Source organism: Microcebus murinus, chromosome 11 (genome assembly GCF_040939455.1).
Source record: "Microcebus murinus isolate Inina chromosome 11, M.murinus_Inina_mat1.0, whole genome shotgun sequence".
Classification (NCBI taxonomy): Eukaryota; Metazoa; Chordata; class Mammalia; order Primates; family Cheirogaleidae; genus Microcebus; species Microcebus murinus.
Genome location: NC_134114.1, coordinates 48,340,646 through 48,366,633, shown reverse-complemented (window position 1 = coordinate 48,366,633; position 25,988 = coordinate 48,340,646). Strand labels below are relative to the sequence as shown.

The following is a 25,988-nucleotide window of genomic DNA, read 5'->3' as shown; positions in this document are numbered from 1 at the left end:
AGTCCAAAACAGCAGTTCGCAAATTTGTCTGCACATTGCAATCTCTGGAGGGTCTATTATCAATTTCAAAAACTAAGGCCACACCCAGACCAACTAAATCACAATCTCTGGCGGTGAACCCCAGGCACAGCAGTTTCTGAAGCTCCCCAGGCGATTCCAATGTGCAGGCAAATTTAGGAACCACTGGCTGAAAGAAAGCAGGAATTCTAAGTGAGGTAGGATGGACGGGAGGAGCTGAGAGAAGCCTGACAAGCAAAGAGAACAGTACGTGTGCAAAGGCAATTGAGCTGAAAATGGTGGCGGGTCTGGCTCCTAAAAGCAGCCCCTCTCTCCAACCAGAACCTTCCTGGACTTCGACATCTGTACTCATTTATAACAGCAGACCCTGCAAGTTCTGCCCCTTTCCCTCTTCCCAAATTCAGGGTGCCATTTCCTTCTTCTGATTACATTCCTACATAAAACAGTTTAAATACCTAAATGACTTATATTAGAAACCTTCTTACTATTATTCCTATAATCTTTCCCATAAATGATTATAAAACTTGAGAAAAGGGGAGGGGAGAAGTGACTTGGGAGATAGGAGAGAAAGGAAGCACTGACTTCCGCGGCCATAAAAAAAAAAAAAAAAAAGACTTTAATCTCTTCTTACCGAAGACTAGCATTTTCATGGAAAGACAAGGCACTTTTCCCATGGTTTTCCTCTAAAACTGAAGTTCAGTGAACTGGATAAGTCCTACCTATCTTGCCCTCACTAAACACATTACACGACTCAATTATTAAAAGCAAACACGGTTCCTCCTCTTTTCCTCCTTGAGGTTTTGCTTCAATGCCACCTGAACTCTGGTGATGATTTCATACCTCACCTGACAACCTTGAGAACCTGTCACCACTCTCCTCTGAAACAGCAGGTAAAGACATTTGTGAGGAGCCCGTTAATTGTATGCTTTCACTGTCCTCTAAAGAAAACTGGATACAACAGGGTATGTGTATCCTCACTGTTTTACCTACAGACAAGACTAATAGATTCCACTTTGTAAAGCAATATGCAGAGGTTCCTTACTCTCAGCCATCAGGATTATTACAGATTTCTTTAGAGGAAAAAAATATATAATAAAATTCTAATACTTTACTAGAAAGCAGGATTTATTTGCCTTCTGAAATACATGTCTTAAAAGTAAAGCAGTCTCCTCTTATCCTTGGGGGTATGTTCTAGGACCCCCCAGTGAATGACTGAAACCATGAATAGTACTCAACCCTATATATATTTTTTCCTATATATGCATACCTATAATAAAGTTTAATTTACAAATAAGGCACAGTAAGAGATTGACAACTAATAATTAAACAATTATGCTGTAATAAAAGTTATGTGACTATGGTATCTATCTCAAAATATTGTGCTACATCGCCTATTTAAACCAGGGAAAGCAAACCTCAGATAAGGGGGGAAACACCATTGTATGTCACTAATTTTACTCCTCAGTTTTTAGTGGGAATCCTTGTATTAAGAAGTGAAAATGTTGCTTCCTTTACATGCTTCCAAAAAGCATCTTTAACCATTTTTTAGTATATTTAATAAAAACCCAAACTAAAAACTCTCAGCATGGAGTTATTCATTTAACCGTTTAATTCCATATGTGATAAGAGTTGTTGATTATGCAGTCTAGCAACATGAAGTCTATTCCTTCAAAAAGAAGTTATACCTAACATGTCCCGCTAAATTTTTTTTAAGTTACTGGAAAGAATCTCTCCAGCTCAAGTATGCACCATTTTCTGAACATAATTCAAATATATAAACCCAGGATACCAAAACAACTTCCACACACTATTCTATAAACTCAAAATGCTACCCCCTTAAGGTTAGCAGACTCTTATTTGCAGCAGTGATCTGGAGCCCAACTGTTGTGGGGAAAAAATCTCCAGGATACATCATAAAGCTTTTTAATTTCAACCAGTCTATTAGCATTTACTCCAAACTTCTTTTCCCCAGTTAACTTAGTCAATCACTATGCACACATGGCATAACTTTCTCTCACATGTAGTCAGAGACGGATGCATCTTTTAAAAAAATCCTCTCGACATTTTAAATTCTATCCATTGTATAGGAGATTTGCTGATGCGCCACCTAGTGGACAAAACACCACTTGCATCAGTGCACTTCACCCTGTCTTTTATTTTTCTTCCAGCTTTTTGAACTCCTGGTTTTCTGGAGTCATGGAGATGAAGATCAGCAAAAGAATCTTTCAGAGAATAATCCAATGAGAAATGCAGAGTCTGTCCCATCCAAGGTGCTCCGGAGGGTGATGTTCTGGATGACCTAGGTGGGAGTGCTGGCCTCTTGCATACCTACGGCTGCGCATCCTGCTTGATTAGGTGCGAGGGAGGCAACCAAAGGTCAGGAAAGACCCACGAGAGGACAGTGCTTGCTGGAGGCTGGGAAGAAAGCCCTGGCCTGCCTCCCATGCTGACAAGCCACTCACGGCTCCCCAGCACCCAGGAGGCACAGTAACCAATCCTTAGCTTTTTCCAAATGCCAGAAGGTTAATAAGGTGCATGCTGATCATAAACAGGCATTTTTATTTCAGAATTTGTTACTAGGCCAGGTCACATCACAAAACCCTGAAAATATATGGGGACCCTCCCTTCTTGAGGTTCGAAGAAGGAGGAATGAGATGGGTAAAGGTGCCAGGCAATAACACTATCTGTTCCTGGGAAGTTGCCCTTGGAGGCCCATCTTCTTCTTAACCCACAGAGACCTGGGGTCAGCTGGAGCAAAGTGCTCAGCTTCTCCCTCCTAACCTTCCAGAGGTGACAGACAAGGATAATTAAAGGCCTTCTCAGACTCTATCATGATGCCCTTCCAACAAAACACTCAATTCTGAAAGCAATGTTAAGAGTGCAGCATTCAACTCCTATTTTGTCTCCCCATCAGATCACCAGATTTGTACCTAACATTCCTCCTTTTGCTACTAAATATTGCTTCCCATGGACGAATTTTTCTGTTTCAAGCTCTCAGAAATAAAAACTCCAGGTTCAGAACTAGAACCGCCCATTCATTCTCAGTGGGCAAAATACATGCCTAAATACCATTTAATTAGCAGTTTTATAAAACTGACACTTAGGTACCAATCTCCCACTTTTCCCACTTGGATAATTTATAAGCAGAAACATGTGGCCGCATTGCACGGCTCAGAGACATTTTGTTCAGAAGCAGTACATGGAGGAAACCCCTCCCCACACCTGTCTTTCCCTTAGGGAGGAGATATGGCCTAAAAAGCAGGAGAAGGGCAACTGAGCAACTGCAATCCAATCCTGGGGATCTGCCACTTAACTCTTGCATGCCCTTGCAAAAGTCATTGAATAACTTGTTTCCTTTGTCTTTGTTTCTTTAAGGGAGGAGAAAATACACTTGCTTCATTTTACTCTCCAATCTACAGAACAACTGGAAGAATAAACTTGCTTACACCCCTCACTCAGGTTCATCACTTACAAACATTTCCCTACAGGTTTTTTTTCCCCTATAAATATTTGTGACAATAAATAAAACCATTCCAGACAAAAATGGTTTTTCCAACTTAATAGAAAAGACTGGGAATGAAAAGCTCCCCACAAGAAGATGACAAAAGGTTAACAAGTGTATGTTGATTTCCTAAGAATATTTTGCCAGGAATTAGACATCCTTAAAAACTCTTGGAATGCAAAAGAGTTCTCATTAGTGTTTTCCAGGAAAGGCTTCAAGAAGGATGGCCAGCCTCTCGGCTGAACCTAGAACCATCCCATCTCAGAGCTGGAGATCGTGCATTTCAGAGGCTCCCTTTTAGAGCTGAGCCCCGTGGCGCCGCCTCTTATCAGCGCTAACTTTTTATTCGCCATGAAGAATAAGCTTCTCTACTACAAGCGAGGTGGGGGCTTCACATGGAAAATTGAGAACAGAGAAGATGGAGAGCCAAGGGAGCGAGAAGAGGCTGCCACACAGGGTCTAGGGCAGCAGGTCCCCACCCCACTGGCATCCCCCACAGTGGCACAGCACTGCTGCACACCACGGGTAGCGACACAGGGGAGCAACCCTTCTGAGCACACCACAGCCTCCTACTTCCAAACCCTCGGAATCCCCTCCGCACCCTCATCCTCACATCTCCCCAACTCAAAGGTCTGACCCCGCTTCACACAGGTGGCAAGCATTTCTATCTTTCCTTTCGGCAGATTATGCTATTAATGTCTCTTCTGGCTATTAAACACGGGGCTCTATCAGAGCAAAGATGTGACCACAGCAAACGAAGCTCTACCCGCGCGTGGCTCTTGGAGATAACCACCTCTCTGAGCAAACACAGGCGGGGCCCTCCTGAGGATGTATGATAAGCGTTATGTTTCCTGAGCCACGTTTCAAGGTTTTGTGTCAGAGATGGGATTTCCTCTGTTATTTTGGTCTTCTGATCAAGAAATACAAAGGCTTTTTGCTCATAAAACTACCTCTGGCCATTTCCAAAATCCCTGGATCAATAAAAATAATTCAGGAGCAGAATATTTTCAGTATAGCAGAATAATTTTCAGTAATACATCTTCTATTGATTGTTTCCTTGGCATACTTCCTGGTCCAGTGTGGCTCAGTGGTCAGCTCTGTACCCACTGGCTGTGCTGTAATGATACTTATCAATGGCTTCCTAATGATTTCTCCAGCTAGCCTGCTCCAGCCTTTTATTGTGTTGTTTGCTTTCTCTGCTTCCTGACCCCAACACAGCCCTAGACCGTGGGTAAGGAGCAGTGTAGGGTCACCCACCAATTGCTTGATTTGTAAAATTAGGGTACTACTGTGCACTCCTCTGTAAAACACTTTGAGATGTTTTGATAAATTATAGCAAAGATATGTGATTCCAGTATTGATTCCTAAAGTCACCAGGTTTTCTGCCAGTCCCTGTTGCATTTGCAGCTATCTTTTTTAATATCATCTCTCCTTTCTGAGAAAAGTGTCCAAAAAACTGACAGGTTCCATTATTTAAAGAGTGTGCAATGCCTTCATCATTTGAGAGTAACAGATCTCTTAAATGTTTTATCTGTCCCTCTGCCCCCTTTACATACTACTACACTAGGACCCAACAGATGGCTAAATCAAGATGTTCACCAGATTATACTTTCTTGACATGACTGACTACTAAAATGCTTAAGATAACAGATGCTAACCGACCAGAATGTATTATATGTTCTATCAAGACATCAGAAATACTCTGAGGCTTTCCCAAGCTCTGAAATGCATCCAATTTATTTGAATAAACACAAAGAAAAGTGGCCAAAGGAGGGGTGTGTATGTGTACAGGGACAAAGAACCTATTTTCCAACATTTCCTGGATCATTTTCTCAGTTAAAATTGCAATGTGTTTAGATGAGTCTGTCTTTTAAGTACTGTTTCTCACGTTCAAAACATATCCATATACCAAGAATACAGCTGCTTTTTCTTTTTTGCTCCCACCCAAAAATGGTGTCATTAAAAGAAAAAAAAAAAAGGCAGAGTGCTACTGCAGAGCAATATATTATCTTCACTGAGTCTCAAACGATCAAGCTGCATGTGGCATAAACTATTTATTCCTTGCCATAGCCAGGCTGGGATTCCTCAGCAGCGGAGCCAAGGGGCAGCAGAGCGTTACTGACATCTCTCTCTCTCCGGTGCTCAGACACCAACTGTGAGGGAGCCCAGGTGGCCGCGCAGTGGGGCCAACTTCAGCCACTTCTGCCTGGCAGATTCTCTGGGCCTCTGCCCAGCTCCCGTGCATGCTTGGCCCTCCTCCGTTCCAGAAAGCCGTCACCTGGAAAGCCCCCACTGATGCTTCTCCTGCAAACAGTTCTACTTAGAAGAACAGAGGGAAAGGACACGCAGTGGTCCTGCCGGTGATAGTGGCATCCTCATAACTTCTGCTTTCGCAGGAAAGTCCTCTGGGGAACTCAGCAAAAACCTTCCCATCCAACCCACTTTGCTATCTCCCTTTTCTTCTCAAGTTCAGCCACACATATATAGATCACGACTGCTGTATCGCAGTCATGCAAGATGACAAAGTGGCAGGGAAGGCGGAAGAACTGCACAGCAGAGGGGAGAGCGGCCCTTCCTGAATCGCTCGCCAGTGGGCCTGACGCCGACAACACCAGAGAAGGCAGGCAGCCCAGATGCACCACTTCTGGTGGCAGCTGACGTTTTGGTGGCACTCCCATTCTAGCTTTTGGCCATGTTAACTGGCTACTTATTTGTTCATTAAACCCATTTCCTTTTGTTTTGGGGACACAGCTAGTATACACTTCCCAGACTCTCTTGCAGTGGGTACGGTCACAAAACAAAGTTCCGGAAAATGGAACATGGCAGATGTGCGCCACTCAAGATCTGGCCCACGACACTTCCCACGCAATCCTTCTCCCACAGACCCACCGGATGTCAACATCCTTGGAAGTGAAAAAAATGGCAGAACTTGTGTCAGCCTTCGTCCCTGAGTGACTGCATGGAACAGAGCACAGCCCTGCCGAAACAGCTACAAGTGAAGGAGAAACAAACTCCTATTATGTTACAACAGAACTCTGAGCACTATCTGTTACGCCAGCTAGCATTTCTTTAATACAACACAGTGCACTCTATGTCATCCTGATTAAACACCAGGAGAAGACTTACCTCACCAACAACTACAAATCACCCACAACTGAAAGTAACGGTGTGCCAGCATTCTCACACCAGATGTTGTAGAGGTCACAGCTACAGGGCTCTAAAGCTGTCATTTGAGAAGCCACCTCTGGGGACCGGTCAGGCAATTTATGCGATGGTGTATCCATGCGATGACGTGCTGTGCGACTATGAGAGGTCTTCAGATTAAATTTAAAAAGCAAGCCTCCAACCATGTATAAAATGTCTTAGTTGTATATGTTTTAATTGTACATAATTTCTTTCTGGAACAAACAACAAGAAACAAATAGCAATAATTACCCTTAGAGAAAGGGGTGGGGGGGGGGAAAGTGAATCATATTTTAGACCTTTCTGTATTCTTGGAATTTTCTAATACTGTGTATGCATCACTTTTTATAAAAATGTCAACAGTACCAATACTGTGGGCTATTTTTTTCTTTTTCATACATCCCTGTATTTAAAAAAAGGTTACTGTGAAAATGTAAATCAGCAGGAATGAAGGAAGGATCGTGTCACCAGAATGACAGAGCTTTGCGCTCTCCTCAAAGAGAGATTGTCCTCCACGCGAGGACCCCCTCGGGGTTGCTGCTGGCCCAACACAACTATACAGTTATGAATTCGTAACTGGTGTCACGGGTGGCCCTATTTGTTTATTAGAAAAGTAGCATGTGGCAAGACCACTTCTAATTAGTGGTCACTGCAGAAATGCCTTAAGAGCCAGCTCCATGGAAGTTCCCTCCCAGATGAATTCATATGCCTTTCCCGCTGACTCCAATGCTGTTCGTCTAAATACCACATTTGCGGGGTGAGGGGAAGCACTTCAGTCTTAAACTATGTGGAGAAAGGCACCAAGAAAGAGAGACATAGCATGAAGGGGACATATACAGATGCTGACATGCAAGCGCAGTGTAGGAGGGAAGGTCTGTAGTCAGGAGTGAGCTCTCTAATCCTGGCAGAAATTCTGGGTCTTGTTTTTAAAATACCCTTCGGAAAATGAATACCTCTTCAACCTGCACAGTTCCCAGTGAAGCGTTGTACAAAAATGCTTCTTACAGTTCAGGGGCTGGCTCATCTCTTTTGCATGGGTTTAATTTCCACAGCAGCAGAGAAAGGGCTGACCCAGGAGGCAGGCGCCACATCCAGGATAATGCAGGCGCTCGCTGGGCTGCTCCAGATTTTATTTAAATCAACTAAACATGATTCCACCGGAACACAGAAGTTAAGGCAGAGAGAATGTGTGTTTAAATATTCTGAGATAAATGTTTGTGCTGCCGCACCAGGCACTACCAAATGTAGGGCAAAGAGAACTCTGTGAACGCAAGCGAGGTTTCTGAGCAGCGTCTGCTCAGCCAGACATCACCTCCCAACAATGGAGGGCACAAAGATGTGACCCTGGCGGGCTTCCAGGAGTCCAAAGTCTCACGGCAGAGCAGGTGGGTTAAAAAAAATTACAACTAGCTAAACATTCCAACACAATAATATATATATTTTTAAAAGGTGATAATTATATACAACTACTATATACTCCTAATTTTTTTTCTTTTAGAAAACAGGTAAACATTCTTCTGTACTGGATTTTAACTCTGCATTTCCTTTATCTTTGAAGCATTTTGAACCAAAAATACAGTATAATTTATTTGATTTGGGGCTGTTTGATATCCATGTTAACACATTAACTGCCATGTGAGTTGTATTTAACTCATGCTAGTTTTGAGCCCGGACCTTGTGAAGCAAAATCCTGCAGTAGTTTCGTGAAAATCTTGTTGATGTTCTTATTGTTACAATTAATAGTGACAATTTAATTCTAAATACATGGACAGCATTGCATATAACTCACACACAAAAATAAAAAAAAATAACAAATTAGAAAGTATCACTTTGTTTTAATAAAATATCATGGTCCCAGGGAAACATTATTTTTCCTCTTAGCGTGGCAGTAATGTGTTAAACTGAGTTGCTCAAAAATCAAAACAGCGCTTCACAAAGCAGAGGGCCCGCCGGCCAGCACTGGGTGTGCCTACAAGAACAGGACCTGCCAGGTAGCATCTCAGCCTGCCCATGAGCCCTCCTGAGCAGCCCTAAGAAATCACTAACAAAATGCCTCAGGCTGCATTTTAAAGCAATGCTCCTCCTTATAACAAAATTCCACTGGACTGAACCTGACTGAATAATCAGATTCATGCCTCCGACTTAGCAAGCTGAGGACTACTGCAGGGAAGCCAGTGAAGCCAGGAAAGAGGCATATTGTGTATCCGATATTCCTCCTCATGATGATCTGTGAAGTTTAAAACACACAAGGAAACAGAAGGAAGGGCAAGAGGAGGCATGCATCTTAAAGATCAGGGCGACACAGTAAACATCCTTGGGGTGACAGTCAACTGTTCTTTTCTAGCATAGCCTGGAGGCAGAGGGAGGTAGATGCTGCCATCTAGAGCTGTCTAGGGATATGGGCTTTGATACTAATGCAGCCAACAAAAGCGCTGATGGGGGTGGAAGGGGAGGAAGCAGCTGCCTGGGGGACACATTCTTTCAGGAAGCAGGTCCCCTGCCTTGTTTGAGGAGAGCCCAAGGAGGAAACACCCAACCAGACAGAGTGCCTTCAGCCCTGCAGTTCCCAGCAGCATAAGAATGTAAATTCCTCTGTGAGGGGAAAGTGAGCCACAGGAATTAGAAGAATAAGAGGGAAGAGATGAAATAAAAATTTTAAAATTTTTTAAATGAAGAAAAGAGTGTGGGTAGCAACGTTGAAACACAGCACCTGGGACAAAGGGTTAGCACCTGCTACAACATAGAAACCTTCAGAGTTTCATCACCAGAGTTATGAACCACAGGAAAGGACAGCAGGGTTAGAGATAAAGCCAAAAGGAGAGATTCAATTCAGACAGGCAAGAAAACCTAGGAGATATGAAACTCAGCCCAAGCCTGGTATCTTGGGGAAAACAAGTGATATGAAAAAGCACACATTTGCTATCACGAGTTACTAGGATGTACAAAAAAAAAAAAATCTATGTTTAAAGAAAAGGTGTGAAGAATAGTTGTGTATTATCCATCATTTTTTTCCTTACTCTTTAAGAAACATTTCTTAATTTTCTATGGGAATTTATCATCTTCTGATAGAAAAGAGTCAAATTTATTTTTAAAATAAAAAATAAAGAATACAGAAGTTATCTAATCCAGAATGCCCCCACTGATCAAGAGGATCTAAGATCCTGAGAGACGGAGCTAAATTAAGTTCTACCTGATTAAAGACGTGATTTTCCATGCCCCAAAGTTGGACTCACAGCCCTTCCCTCTTAATGAAGAGCTTTCGGCACTGACAGGGCACATGATGCTCATAATTCAGACGCAAGTCTGCGACACCCCGCGGCCTTGCGGGACAGGTTATAAGCTTCCGACTTTAGTGAGAACTGTTGCCATCAGCAACTTCAGCTGCATCTAGTTAATTTCAGATCAGATGCAGATTTGTTTAAAATGCCAGACAAGTGGGGACCATTCAATCCTGCCCGACCCTTTTCCTGCTCTGACAGGGCGAGGAATCCAGAGGTTGTCAGCCTTGATGGATGAGGGGAATTATTCCTGATGTGCTGTCAGCGCCCACCCCCCACCTTTGAGTACATCCTTCTCATCAGCACAAGAGGCAGAGGATGTTCTCAATAACTCAGGCTAGAGGCCGGTTAGGAAAACAGATCGTGCCCAGAAAAGTGGTGGAGTCAATTAACTTTTCACTTCTCCTTTCGTTGGCTCTTGGGACGCTGCTGGCAAGAAAAAGTTTCTACAGCAGAGAATGTCTCTAGAGCTAGCATGGCAGTGGGTGGCATTTACAATTTCACAGCTGCAAGATACGAGACACGGCTGGGTCTCCAACTTCATAAAACCAAAGCTGTAGCCCCTGAGATCGGTCACGGAGGTAAATCTCCACATCACCAATCTCTGTGCCTCACCATCCCAACTCCTGTCTCTGAAAATCTCCCCAGCCTTTGGAGACCTGCTAACACCCAGCTGCTATTTCTTAGGCTGATGGCTGCAGTAATCTGTGGGTCCTGCTCCAGGTAGCAGCCGGGTCCAGGGCTACGTGTCGCAAATTTTCACAAGAATTAGTCATATCCGCTTCGATGGACGGCACCTTGACACTGAGCTGTCCAGGCTGGGAGGCAAACATGAAAATCTGACAAAAGAAGAAACAGTTTTTTCCCTACTGACAGAACAAAAGGACTATGGTTGTATAAAAGTAGCTATAGTTAATATTAATTTCCACAAGTGATGATTTTTTTTCCTCACTGGTTTTCAAAGAAAATGGGGAAGTTATTTCCAGAGATAGAAAATGTTAAAGTAAGGGGATGTCTTTTAAATGTAAGTGAAAATGAATTTAATTATGAGAGTTACGAGGCTCCCCCCACACCAGCCCTACTAGATGTTAAACATATCAGGAAACTGCAGGAATAAGATTATGTGATATAAATACAGGAAGACAATCAAATCAAAGGAACAGAACAGAGTGAAGAAATAGATCTATAATGTACTTGAGAATCTGGTATATGCTAAAAGTAGTATTATAGATTAGTGCAAAAAAGAGAAGTTTTCCAATAATAGTCCTGAAATAACTGGCTAGACACTTGGAAAAAAGAGTAAGCTGAACTGCTCTTTCACTCCTCATCAAAAACAGGTTACAGATAGATTAGAGATTTGCACGTTAAAAACCCATAAAGACATAATATATGATATTATTAGAATCTAAGGATAAAAAATACCTTTCTAAGCATGACCTGAAATACAGAAACAATTCAAAATTAATAAATAGAAAAACTAATCAATAAAAAAAGTGAAAGACACAACTAAACAATATTAAGAATGGGAAAGGACTCAAAACTGAACATGCCACTCAGAATAAACAGATTAAATAATCAAATTTCCACAAAAATCACAAAATACCACCTGACTCATGAAGAAATTTTAAAAATCTGAATGATCCTAAAACCATTAAAAATTTGAATCTGTCAAAAGTAGCCCCACCCAACAAAAAAAAAAATATGAGGTCCAGATGCCTTTGTAAGCAACATGCAGAAGAGTCAAAAAAGAGCTCTATCTATGCTTATACAAACTCTTCCAGAGATTAGAAAAAGAGGGACATTTCCCTATGGTAGATAAAATTATTGTTTAGCAAATACTCTCTCTCCCACTCTCTATCCCCACAGGAGGGCTATATTTTCCCACACCATCGATGCCAGCCAGACTTAATCCATGTGGCTTGCTTTGGCCAACCGACAGAAGTGATACCGCATAAATTTCAAGTCTAGTCCATAAGAAATAGTGTGTCTGCTCACCACTCTAAGCGTTTCCAGCCCCTAGCATGTGATGAACATACCATAGATAAGTGCATCTTTCAACCTGTGTCCCAAAGTAAGACACATAGACCAGCCAGGAATGTGGCCTGCAGTCTGGGCATGAGCCACACAACCACAGATCCACAGTCCAAAGCAGAGCTACCACAGCCAACCCACAGACTTGTAAAAAGAAATAAATGTTTATTGATACATGCCGCTGAAAAACTGTGGTTTATTATACAGCATTATTGCAGTAATAGTTGGCTGATATGTATTCCTAATTTATTTTGTTCAGCTAACATAACCTTGATATCAAAACCAAAGACAGCACACAAAAGGAAAATTACATGCTAATATCACTTAAAATCTTAAAGTATTAGTACACTCAATGCAGAAATGTATTTTATAAAGTTTTTTGTCATGATAATGTATTTTTTCCAAAAACGTTAATGTTCACTGACAAATGTTGAAAGGGCATTTGATAGTAAGGAAAAAAAAAAACTAAGCAAACAAGAAAAGGGATGTTCTTCACCTGATACAGAGGTTAAAAAAAAAACAAAAAATCCATAGCATTTATCATACTTAGTATGTAATGCTGAAAGTATTCTCTTTATGATTAAGAATAAGACAAGGATGTGTGATATCACCACTTGTAGTCAACTTAATCCTGGAGGTCCTAATTAGTAAAGAAAAAAATAAAAGCTGTAAAGATTAGAAAAGGCAAATGCAGAGCTGTTATTTGCAGATCATTGTTGTCTACAAAACTCCCCTCTCCTCCAAATACACATAAGAATCAATAAAAACCAGCAAACTTAACTAATTTAAGAAGTAACATATAAAAGCTAATTGCATTCCATATATTAGAAAACAGCCGGTAATATTTTTAAAGGATGTTAAAGTTCTTAAGAATAAATCTAACAAAAAATGTACAAATTCCTTCTGTAAAAAATAACATCTTCTTTAAAAACATTAAAGACCCAAGTAAACAGAGCAATAAATAGAATATTCCAGAATAAAACTCAGCATCATAAAAATGTCAATTTCTCCTCACTGATCTAGAGATTTAATGTAATTTTAATCAAAATCTCAATCAGCTTACAGAATTTCATGAGCAAATTTAAACAGAAGATAAACCTGCCAAAAAGAGCCAATACTTTAGAAGAACAACAACAACATAAGGAAACTTTCTTGACCAATTATTGAGACTTGTTAAAAGTTAGAGTAATTAAGAAAGTGTGATATTGGCCCAGGAATAGGCAGATGGACCAATTATAGAATAGAGAGCCCAGAAACAGACTTATGTATATAGAGAAACACACAGAGAATGCAATGCCTAATATTAGCAATTTGCTCTGATATGAATTATGTCCTTTAATTGTTCTAATAATGCTGCCAGGATTAACCATTCCCATTTTACTAAGAGAGACACCAGGTTCCATGAGTTAAGTGACACTTGCCCAGAATTACAGAGCCAAGAAATATCAATGCTAAAATTCAGTCCTTAATTTCTGAACCTCAAATACGCCAATCTTTTTCAACATCTGCTATGTTTTGAAGAACAATTAGTAAATAAAGCAAGATAAAGGGCCTGTATGCCAAGGATGAGAACAGCCCCCAAAACAATGAATAAAAATCTTAGCATAAAAATAGGCAGAATACAGCAGTATTACACAGTGATCACTGTAAGAGGGATCAAGAGGAAATGCTTTTCCCTTCCGAGAATATCACTCTTAAGCCAGATCATGAGTCCACTTAATCAGGAAAGGTATACTGCATGCCCTAGAGCAGTGGTCCCCAATCTTTTTGGCACCATGGAAGGTTTCATGAAAGAAAATTTTCATGGAGGTAGGGGTGGGAGGGGGATGGTTTCAGGATGATTCAAGTACATTACATTTATTATGCACTTTACTTCCATGATTATTACATTGTAATATACAATGAAACAATTATATAACTCACCATAATGCAGAATCTAATGCCCCGCTAATCTGACAGGGGGCAGAGCTCAGGGGGTGATGTGAGCAATGGAGAGCTGCTATAAATACAGATGAAGCTTCACTTGATTGCCCCTCACCACCTCCTGTGCAGCCCTGGTTCCTAACAGGACAGATACCCGGGGCTGGGGACTACAGTCCTAGAGAATTAAAGTCAGGGCACTGAAAGTGTTAGGCTAATTTGTGTGTGTCACAACTGGAAAAACAAGAGAATCAACCCCACACACTCAAATTAGAAGAGGGTCACTCACACTAATACTCTCAATTAAAAAAAAAAAAAAAAATATATATATATATATATATATATTCAAAACTCAAAAAAACTACAGAGACCAAAACTGTCTTTGAACACACAGGGCCCCCAAGACATCAGGAAGAGCCATATTTAATACTTTACATATGCAAGAAGTGGTGAGGATTTAAAGTCAATGATTGAACGCTAATTTTTAAAGAACTATAACGGGGGGTAAATTAGAAACACTGTGTCCCATAAAGTTTGTTTCTGAAGATGCACAAATCTCTGGTTGGGCTCTCAAATATTTAGTTATGTGAAATTCCTATTAAAATGCTTTATGTTCTCAGCTCACTTAATAGCTTGATTTTTCTAGTAGTTTGTTTATGCCTAGCTTCCATGAATACAGAGAAAACCATGCTTTAAATAAAAGTGAAATACAAGAAAAATGGCATTTGAAAGAATGGAAATCAAATTAAAATCTAAATTGCAAATCATCTAACATGTAGAAGAAAGCTAAATTAGAACTCCAAGATATGCTGAAAGGGAATATATTTTTAAGGGCCATAAAACAAATGATAATATTAATTGCAATAAGAAGGCTTATTTAAATGAAAAGCCCAAAACTAAGGATTTCATAAGCAATGCTCTTAATTTATATGCTTGACATGCTAGCATTTGTTTCTTTCTTTTATGTAGCTAACCAATTAGAGTATATTTCTAAGGAACTAATTTTATTTGCTGGCAATTATTTGTTATCTTAGCTATAATTCTGTAGCTTTTCAAGCAACAAATGAATGTCTTACATCTGGAGAAGAAAACACAAAAAAGTGATGGGATGATGTTTGAATACATGCAATTACTGGTATGTTACATTCTAATTAACATAATTAGCTTTGAAACAGTTCTCACAATAACTGTCAACACTTGTGTCAATTTAGTGGCAGTTAATGACATGTGTAACAAAGATCTATTTTTTTCCACTTAAAAAAAAATAAACCTTTCCAAAAAAAAAAGACATGTAGCCTCAGTGAATATTTAGGACTCTTTTTAATCAATAAAGGTTTAGAAGGCAGAGCTTGTGGCTTACCCAGGAGTCTGAAAATTGGGATATGGGAAACCCAGTGGTACACAATACAATCAACTGGGATTCAGGAAAAAATACTGGAACTTCAGTTTCCATGTTTTACATCTCTTTTTTGTTTTTAGACCATTGCATAAATTGATATTCAGGCTGCTACTCAGCTGATATACACCAGTACTCATGGCTAAAATCCTTTCCTTATAGGTTGGCAAACAGCCATTGACTCAAATGCTCTGAGTATGTCCTATCTTCCCCCTCCACCTAGTACACTAGGACTCCCTAACCTTCCCCCATGATGTGGCAACTAAATGGTTAACACCTGGAAAACTCAGTTACCTCCAGGTCCTGTTGAAATCCTACAGTAAGGGTCCTCTTCCAACGGTTTCCTAGTGGAGATTCACAGGCCTATTAAAATATTTTTACCACCACCTCCAAGTACATGAAAATCACTCTAAAATACAATCACATGTTAGGGAGGCACACTCAAAAAAATGTTGTATTGATGAGGTGAACCTGCAAAATTGGTAGAGGCCCAAGAGCCATCCTCTAATTTTCTTATAACTGGGCAAATGATAGCAAAATTTGGCAAGGGCAAAACAAAATATCAATATTAATGTTTTCAGTAAGATAGATATTCTAAAGCTCCAACTATTCACCCACTGTGGTAAGTGGTATACAAAATGTCAATTCAAAAGAAAGCTAACTTCTGTACAAAAGACTTTGATACACTCATGAGACCAGGATTCTGATAATTTGTGTAACACAATGAGAGGAATGAAAAGAAAGGAGTTAGGTTTCCTTTTTCTGGTCACCTTTTCATTTTTTTAATGGCATCATCCCTTAAAGTTTACTCATGATGAAAATGATACATTATCCTTTTCCCATGACTTCTGATTTCCAACAAGCTCCAGGCCTGACAAATTATCCTTGTAGAAAACATAGTAGACCTGCAGTTATCTGAAAATAATAACAGAGAAGCTTATCTTTCCAAGGCCAGCTTCATCAATTCTGTAAACCATAAACTTCATATATGCATTTAATAAAATTTAAATTCCCTAGTTTAATTAACACATCAGATCATCTTATCCAAGATGACAATAATAGCTAGCATTTACTGTGCTTTTCCTTATGTGTCCCAAGTGGATATCCTTACTTCTATGAGCTCACTTGATTCTAGCAACAGCTATGTAAGATAGGCACTCTCAGCACTCTCACTTTTCAGAGGCACAGGAAAGTTACATTATTCCTTCATCAAGGCCATGCATCTAGTAAGTGGTAAAGTCGAGATTCCCACCCAGGCAACCAAGATCTGCAGCCCATGCTCTTAAACATTACTCTAAACTGCCTACAATAATTAAATTCTAAATCAAGTGCTTGTAAAAATGATCACAATTTAGATAAGGGCCACTGCAGAGCACAATCTCTTTGGTCAAAGGGAAAGGGATGACCTGAGGTCTATCTGCTATATCCATAAAATTCTTTAATTCCAGCATTCATTTCCAAAAGTAAGGCTCTCAAAGGTCAATTATAATGTAGAGAGGTGCTATGGGCTCAACAAAATATAAACCCATGATATTTCACTTAATGTCATTTCAAAGAGCACACTCAATGCAATATTCTAGATTCACATCTTCACCAGCTACAGCTCATTTTACTGGGCTCTTTGGGCAATCAAACCATTTGCAGATGATGAAGGAAGGGGGAGAAGGCAACCTTGGAGACCCTTTTAGTCCTACATGATATAATCATATAATAAATGCTTTCGTTCAGATATGCACAATGCCAAAGAGGGTGACATAACCTGGATTAGGAGAGGGCAGGCAAAGAGGTCAGGGAAGAAGCAGTGCATGAGCTAAAGGATAGAAAGTGTTGGCCAGGCAAAAGCAGGAGAGTTGCATAGCTTTTCCAAAAAGCGGCAGGCCAACTCATTCTGCTTCTATGAATTCTGATGACTGCAACCTCCCAGCATGTTATCTTCTGTCTTGCTCTCTGATTTCTAAGAATTCCTCTTTCAACTAGGTTGTAAGCTCCTTAAAAGCAAGGCTATGTGTTATATCTTTTCTGTATAAGTTTTAATACTAGGTGAACAATAGGGACTCCATTAATAGTCAACTAACTGATCAATGAACATGATGGGGAAACACTGATGCAGAATCCAACATTAGATTGCAACTTCAGGTGCCAACAAACCAGGAGTAAGTGTAATTACCCACACGTCTCATCACACTAGATACAGTCTATGAAAATGTCTCTAGGAAAATAAAGTAGGGAAGACATCGAAGTACATTGCTTTCCCAGAGCCACAATAACCAAGAATTTCCTAAGCCACTATGAAGTACAATGATGATTTTTCATGTTTCCCAAGACAAGAAATGCTCCATCACAATACCTTTCCCCTCACAACCACTATCTAATTACTATGGGCGTTTTGGTTTTTTCTGAGCTGCAGAGTCCTTTTAAGAATAGGACAGCAAACAGGCAGAGTCTGATATTTTACCACCAGGGGAAAAGGACACCAGAAAGGACAAGCTGTGTCACTCCAGTGGTCCACCGGAACGGGACCTGTCCACCATCACACCAGCAGGCGCTTCCTTAATGGTGGCCATGACTGCTTTGGCGCCTTTATCTCAATCATCTCCTCAGACACAGAACCCGATAAAATCCTGACAGCCAAACCATTCACCTAGTCTAGGCACCAGGAAAGACCAGACCGGGAGCCTCAGAAAACAACAGAAACTTAGAATTAAAACTTCCTCAGCATTCATTGATAAACTACCATTTGCTAAGTACTAACTACATAGCAAGCACTGGCCTTGGTGCTAATGACACAGTGAGGACTGACAGCTGAGGTGCAAGCATGTACCACCCTGTGGACCATCTCTTGATGTTTGGTGGTCACCTCCTAAATAGGTAGGCCAATTGGGTAAACAGGTAATACATGAAATCTGTGCTTTAACCCACAGAGATATATGCACACAGATGTATGGCACTGCCGTCATAAATTTGTTTTGCTTCCCTCTCTGATGGTAAGCGACTAAAAGAGGGCACGCATTTCCATTCTTTAATGCTCACAGAATATATGTGGGCTTTTTATTATTTGTCACTTCAGTGACTGGCAAATGCCTTTGATAACGAGACGTCCACACCTGACTGGTCTGCCCAGGCGCACCCACGCAGAGACCCACACAGAGACCTGTTCCAGCAGGTGCCCTGTCCTTTCCAGGACGGACAACACATACATCAGGTAATGAATATTTTCTAATCTCTGAAAAATCAAAAGAAAAAACTAAGACACAGAAAGTTTTAAGTGACTGCTTTGAGTGGAATTCATTTTAGAAAATGAATACAAAAATACGCAGTTCTTCATCCACTCAACACCCTTTGTGTGTGTCTGCTAGTCATCCTCCTCTGGCGCCCAAGCATGTTTAGAGCAAGAATGCACATTTAGAGTATCTCGTCACAGAGGCAGTCACTGGATCATTGTGAGGATTTTAGAGTTCATTTTTAAGTTGATCTCTGATTTACAGACTCACATTAAACCAGCTCCTGTGGATGGGCCCAGGTGAGCCTATAATGAGATTTATCTTCATGGATTAGGCCTGACCTATAATAATCTGCTCTGGGCTCCCTATTGCTATTTCAGCACTGAGTTATGAAAATTCATCCCTTCACTATAAACAGAACCTAGCTCAGAGGGTAATAACTACGAGATGTATTACTCCTGGAATACAAGCACTCCTGAGACTCTGATTATAATGTCCACAGCTGAAGGCACTATTTCACAATTGAGATTACTACTTTCCAGATGAAAAAAAAAAAAAAAATTCTGAACCGTGGAATAATGCCTTCAGCTACACACACTGTAATCACACTCAGCAGTTCCTGGATCCCAAGAGCAATACAGGTTACCAACAGTTGGTTTGGTGAGCTAATTTAGGGAACAGAAGGGAGATGTTATGGCAGGAAGCACAGATAGCCCTAATTTCATATTTGCTTTATCTGCTGGCTGTAGTGTAGGAGTTCCACGTGTCAAATAACCATATCAACTTCACTGAAGCATAAATTTAAAAGTGTAATTACTTTTCAAACAAACCAAAGTCTTTTTTAAAGAAGACAATACTGACTGCTGACCACAGTCAAGAAAGATGTATTTTCCCAATATATAGCAGTATAAATTTGTACAGCATTCCCAGAAACAATTTGTCAAAAGCTATGGAGAACTTTAACAATGCTCATATTCTTTGCCCCAATAATCACACTCCAAGAATCTACCTGAACAGTTAGAGGTACACAAGGACTTACTATAAAAGTCCACTCATGACCATTATTTGCAACAGGAAAAACTTGGAAATAAACTGAAGGGTGAAACCATTTAATAAATTATGATAAATCCATACATTGGAATATTATGCAGCCCTTAAATTGAGTTATAATGGTAATGGAGAAATGCTAATTTATAGATGTATTCTACAACTTTTGTTAAGCAATTTATCCAAGGGCATTCAAATTGTTCCTTCATCAATATTTAACAGATACTCTCTCTCGGAGTTGACTAATTGGACTTCGGATCAGGTTTTTATTTTTGAGTTATAAGGCTAATGAAGTATTGATATAATATTAAATGACTGCAAATAAAGTCTGCACCCTAAATAAATGCTGACATTATGTCTCTACTTTCGGAATGAATTAAAAAGGAAAAATACACTTTTGCATACGTTTAGTAAATTTTCCCTGATTCCTTCTAATGCATTTTTACAAATGGAAAAGATGAATATTCATCAAGGCTCTTGGAATATATTACAGTTTAAACAGTTTGGTTTTAATATTTATAGTACATCATGAAATATAATTTTTTCATTAGGAGAAATGGATATGATGTCAAAAGACAGCCAGTGAAGAAACATAAAATTATACTACTTAACCTAACATTTAGAAGTTGAAAAACAGTATTTGAGAAAGCACCTTGCTGCTTCAGAAAAGTTATTCCAGAAAGATATCTTCCAGTTTGTTAGGGTGGTAAATTGTGAGTAAAGATGAGAAAGGAAAAAAGCTAATATACCATCGTGCAAGGTAAAGACAAAAACTGCTACCTCAAATCAAGTGATCTAAGGAAACGTGCTTGTTTTCCTCCCTTCTGATAAACCATGCCAGCTAAGCCTAACTCACGACCTCTAAGAAACATTTTTCCTATCAACCCCAAGAACACTGGTGACAGCATCTCTTGAGTGCTCTGCAAAGTACTGCACGAGAGTTTGCTCAATTAATACTCACAATAACCTTTTGAGGTTATTACAATCATTAGTACCATTTCACAGATGAAGAAACTAAGGCTCACACAGTTAGTCCCAACTGAGGCTAATAAATGGCAAAACCTGGAGTTGCTCTCAGGCAGCCCATGCTCTTAACCACTCTGTTTTTTACCTTCATTCTCATTTTTCAGTGGAAAAATTACAGCCTCATTCCTGAATATGGTTTCCATAGTTAACTTTTCTCTGGCTTGAAGAATAGCTTCTTGGTTAGGCTACATAGCATAAACAACAACAAAAAAATTATCATAGATTAAAAATAAATATGCAAGAGTCAGTTTGGGGGCACTGAAAATGTACAGAAAAGGAAATATACATTTATGTACTCACCAAGTTCACTGAGCACCTACTATGTGCCAGGCACTAATTCTAGGCACCAGGGAAATGGCTAGAAAAATAGAATTATCTCCACCTTCATGAAACATACATTAGAGTAGTGAGAGACATATAACAAAATAGACAATGTGGTACATTGGATGGTGACAAAGCTATGGAGAAAAATGAAAGAAGTGAGATGTGTGGCAAATAGTGAACAGTTTGAAACAGGATGGGCAAGGAGGTGAGCAAGAATGTGAACGGTGAGGAAGAATGTGAACGAGGCCTTTGCATAAACAAAACAGATGAGGGACATGATCGAAATCTAACAGAAAATTGGAGAGAAATACTGGAAACTAATTTTCATGGTGTTTCTGCTGTCCATCTATTACTCCAAAGTAAAAAAGTAGTGAATATTTTTTATGATATGGCCACATATACCATTTCTAAACTTCAGTCATCAAGGCTTACTGCCTTATTTTCCTACAAAGAAATAAGTTACCACTGAGCCTGCTTTTGCCTCCTGAAATTTCCATCTTTCTTGCCAGAAAGCAGCATCTGTATAAATCCCTCTGCTTTTGACGACTATGACTTCTTTGATAAACTACCCATGTGTGTGGGGAGGGACGGAAAGATGGAGGAAGCAAATGGGAAAATGAGTTTTCCCCTCTTCAGATTAATGTATATGAAGTATACATCTGACACTTCATCAGCACTCCCGGCTGGTGTCCCAGCAGGCGGACACCGGCTGAGCATGTATTCTGCCGGCTACCAAGCTACTTAGGATGAATTGGCAACATGCCATTTATCTGAAATGCCCAATGTGTCTGGGAGAGGGAACACAACTACATTTAGCATTGCCAAGGAAAACTAGATACTTCAGGCTAGGAATTAATCTCCTCCTTGAGAAGGTAGTTAGCATTACCTTCAAGCTTGCCTATGGCATTTAAATCACCATAGGTCATGCATTTACTAAAATTCATCCCTACCAAACCTCGGGGCCTTCATTTATATCTTACTAACATATTAATACCTCTCAGGTTTGAGGGCCTATACTTTCCTGAAATGTATGCTGCTGAGATTAAACATGGACTTGCTACCTTGAGTCCAATACTGTCATTTGGACATAAACCACTTTGATTCCTTATTTTTCTAATTCCACCACACTTGAACACACGTATCACTTCAACTTAGTCATTCAATGAATCAACAAAATATTGAAACCAATGTGACTACATGACTGTTTAAAAGCACACAAATGAAATTGCTTTGAATGTGGACACTTATAATCTCTTCACCATTTTGTCACCATACTTTATGAGCATTTGATGTGGAACTTAATGGGATTTGGCCCATATGGAGTTTAAAGCTAACCAGAACTGTAAGATGCACTCTGAACAGCAAAACCATAGAGACTTTAGATGGATGGCCTTATTAGAGCACCCATTATAGCATGCAGAATCACACCATCACTCTCACCTTGCAACTAAAGGAATCTGTCACTTTTCCATGATGTTTATTCGTTCTTTCAACATTATTTATTGAATGCCGCCCACGTGCAAGGCATTGTGCTAAAAGCAGTGAGAAGTAGAAAGTCAAATCAGGCAAGAATTCTACCCTCAAGGAGCTTGCAGTCTAGCAGGGAGACACTAGGCATAAACACAAAGAACAAAAACAAAGGAGTACCATGATAAATGTTAAGGGGAGGCTGAGGGGAAGGATGACTTACAGCTCTAAGACAGGGGTAATGGTGTGGGGAGAGTGGCCAGGAGGAGAGAATCAATCAGAGTGAGGAATGTTCCACTGCACAATGCACCTCCACCAACATCAACTTGTTTGGAAGAAAAGGAAAAGAGAGAGAAAGAAGGAAAAAGAAAAAGAGTTCTAAGAGGTATACACCTCCTCAGCACTGTTCTCTATCATATCTGTTAATTGTAATTGGCAATGATAATTTAGATATAATCCAATCCAAATTTGGTAGAAACATAAAACTGATAAACTTTAATGTGCCCCGTTAGCTATGTGATTCTACAAAGGGTACCACAAGCAGGAAAAGTCATTAACATTTACTTGAGTGACATATAGAAATAAGTGATACACAAGAGGAATGTGGACACATCACAGCACAACAATAAGGAAATCAAGCCGGAGCTCTGCCAGGCAGCTCTCCTCTACTGCTCTTAAAACAGCAGAAGGTGGGGGACAGATAGTTTTCCACACACCACAGTTAGGAACTAATGAAACCTCTACAGGGAAAGATAGAATGATGGTTAAATTTTAAACCTTCACTACCTAGTAGTAAACGGCTAATCACATTCTGGCTTCTGTGCCCAAACATATTCACCTTGTAATAACAACAACAGAATTATTAACATTACTAACATTTGAGACTTGTTATATGCCAGGTACTGTTTTAAGTTTGCTCTACATGGTATTTCAGCATTTTCCCCAGTTTTGATCTTAAGCAAACACAATAAACATAAAAACTTACAGGTAGATAAGCTATTAAGTAATTAATAAGAATGTCAGCTGACATATTTTAGGAGGTAGTCTTCTCATGTTTTCTATTAATAATTCTCGTATCCTATTCCCAAATATCTTAGGTTACGTGACATGGGCTTTTCATCAGTGAATAAGTCAGTTTCTCTGAGTATGTGACTACCAGTATTAAGTAACAAGAGGTATTACTTTGTGGCAGTGTTGTTTTAATCAGAATGATTTATTTGGTAATAAACATACAGGATTTCTATTTAAATGTGAAGAATAATATTGCACTGGCTAAAAAAGCACTTCTGTCAAAAAAAAAAAAAAAGTAAGTTGTGAGGTATTTTTCTCTTTCCTTAAAAAACAAATGATCAGAGTAAAATAAGCTTTTAGTAAAATCCCCCAAGAGAAAAAGTCACTTTGGACTTGGGGATGGGATGGAGGAAAATATTCTCTACCATCTCTTTAACTGTATCTTTAAAAAATAAGTTCCAACATTTTCATAAGAGGAAAAAAAGATGAATTTTGGCTTAAAAATTATAGTCAATTTTGAAGTCACAAAATATCCCAAAAGAAACTTCTTTAAAAGATACTTATTCTATAAATTCAGCATCTTAATTATTCTGAAAAAAGAATCAGGGAATTCTAGAATTGCAAGGGACTTCATAGACTGTATAAAGTCTATGAAGTCTACATAGTGCCTCTTTTCCTCTTGTAGGTGCAGGTGAGGTGACAGAATTTGAGAAACTAAGTGACTTGCCCAAGTTTATATAGCTGTTCAATGGCAAAAGCAAGGCTAGAAGCTAAACCTAAATCAAATCTCTTTTCATTATTGTATGATTCCCAAATATCCAACAGAATTTATCACCAATGCATGAAAATTATAAGATACCACACACACTGATTTATATATTATTTGCACCCTCATCAATAAAAGATGTTGAAAATCTATTTCCAGACCATACAACCCTACCACCAATTCGAAAGTAACATGTACAGACTTGCCAGTTGAGCCAAAGATTAAAGCAAAGAAGGGGCCAACTAGAAAAAAAAAAATTCTATTAAGCATCTTGTTAAAACTAAAAGTCTACACTGGGGAAAAATACGAATGTGCAAGTCCATGCTGCTAACAAATACACAAATATTTATGATGTGTGCCAAGTGGTAAATGTGGAAAGTGCTGGAGTTAGAAAAAAAAATCACTGTTTTCAATCACCATAGAAAAGAATGGTCAGCCCAGGCAGGAATCGCCAATGGATGCTAAATCTAGGGGAAAATTTTGATGGAAAGCATATGAGCATGGCCTTAAAGTATCTCCCCAGATTACTTATGGATTGCAAGAGAGAAAGTCTTAACTGCAGTGGAGGAATCAGACAACACCTGGACTAGGTGATTAAAGTTAATGTCATAGTGAGCGGCAGATAGACATCATGAACCTGCAGATCTTATGGCCTGAGAGGACAGGACATCACCAGTGCTGTGCTCTGGCCTGGTATGCAAAACCCAACTGTCACCACGGGAAAAGAGCAGACAAACATGACAAATACTCTCTTAAAAAATAATCCATCAAAAAAAAATTCTTCCAAAGCATCAATGTCATAAAAGATAAAGAAAGGCTGTAGAAACATTCCAGATTAAAGGGGACTAAAGGGATGGACCATTAAATGCAATGAATGATCCCAGACTGGATCCCACAATGGAGCAGGAAAAAATGCTATGAAGAACATTAATGAATCAATTGATAAAACTGAAATACAGATGGCTGAGTAAAGGATTGTAGCAGTCATAAATGTACTCAAGTTGATAATTGTGACAACAAAGGGCTATGGTATAATTTATTCTCAAATAGTTCAAATAATTATACATACGTGTGTACATATATAGACACATATTTACATACATAGAGAAAACAAATTGGACAAGATGTTAATTAGTCGAATCTAGATAAAGAATAAACTGGTGTTCTAATTTTTTATTTTTTTAAGAGAAGCAGTCTCGCTCTGTCACGCAGACTCGAATGCAGTGGCCCAATCATAGCTCATTGCAATCTCGACCTCCTGGGCTCAAGTGATCCTCCTGCCTCAGCCTCTCAAGTAGCTGAGACTTCAGGCTCACCTCATTATGCCCTGCAAATTTTTTTTTTTTTTTTTGTATTTTTTTGTGGCGATGGGGGTCTTACTAAGTGGCTCAGGCTGGTCTGGAACTCCTGGCCTCCAGTGATCCTCCTGCCTGCCACACTGCTGGGATTACAGGTGTGAGCCACCACACCCAGCTATATTTTTCTTATTCTTGCAACTTTTCTGTAAGTTTGACATTCTTTCCAAATAAAAAGTTAAAAAAAAAAAAAAAAACCTAGAAACATTTTCATTTCTTTTGGATGAAGGGTAGAGATGGGGTCCAATTAAGAGAACTGTTCCAAATTTCAGGTGGGAGTGAGGAGGTGGTAATTATCACACTGAAAGCAAGAAATTTCATACTGCCAAATCTGTGCCTAACGTTGTGTATATGTGGGTAAGTTTAAATCTAGTTAAACTCCATAAACTTAAATGGTTCCCAGGGAGGCGGCGAGCCAGCGCAACCCCCACCCGCGCGGGTGA

The 25,988-nt window shown here is 39.6% G+C and overlaps 1 protein-coding gene across 9 annotated transcripts in view; it reads right to left on the bottom strand.

Annotated features, from left to right (window-relative positions):
• The window catches only part of MAST4 (microtubule associated serine/threonine kinase family member 4), a 516,707-nt gene that overhangs the window by 328,932 nt on the left and 161,787 nt on the right, over positions 1-25,988 (bottom strand). For 4 of the 9 annotated variants that reach the window (XM_076008067.1, XM_076008071.1, XM_076008068.1 and 1 more), the window contains exon 1: positions 1-25,988. This exon is cut by the window's left edge and continues 10,304 nt beyond it. The exons of the other annotated variants lie outside the window; for them this stretch is intronic. The gene's annotated coding sequence lies outside the window, so the exon portion shown is untranslated. 9 annotated transcript variants of the gene reach the window in all.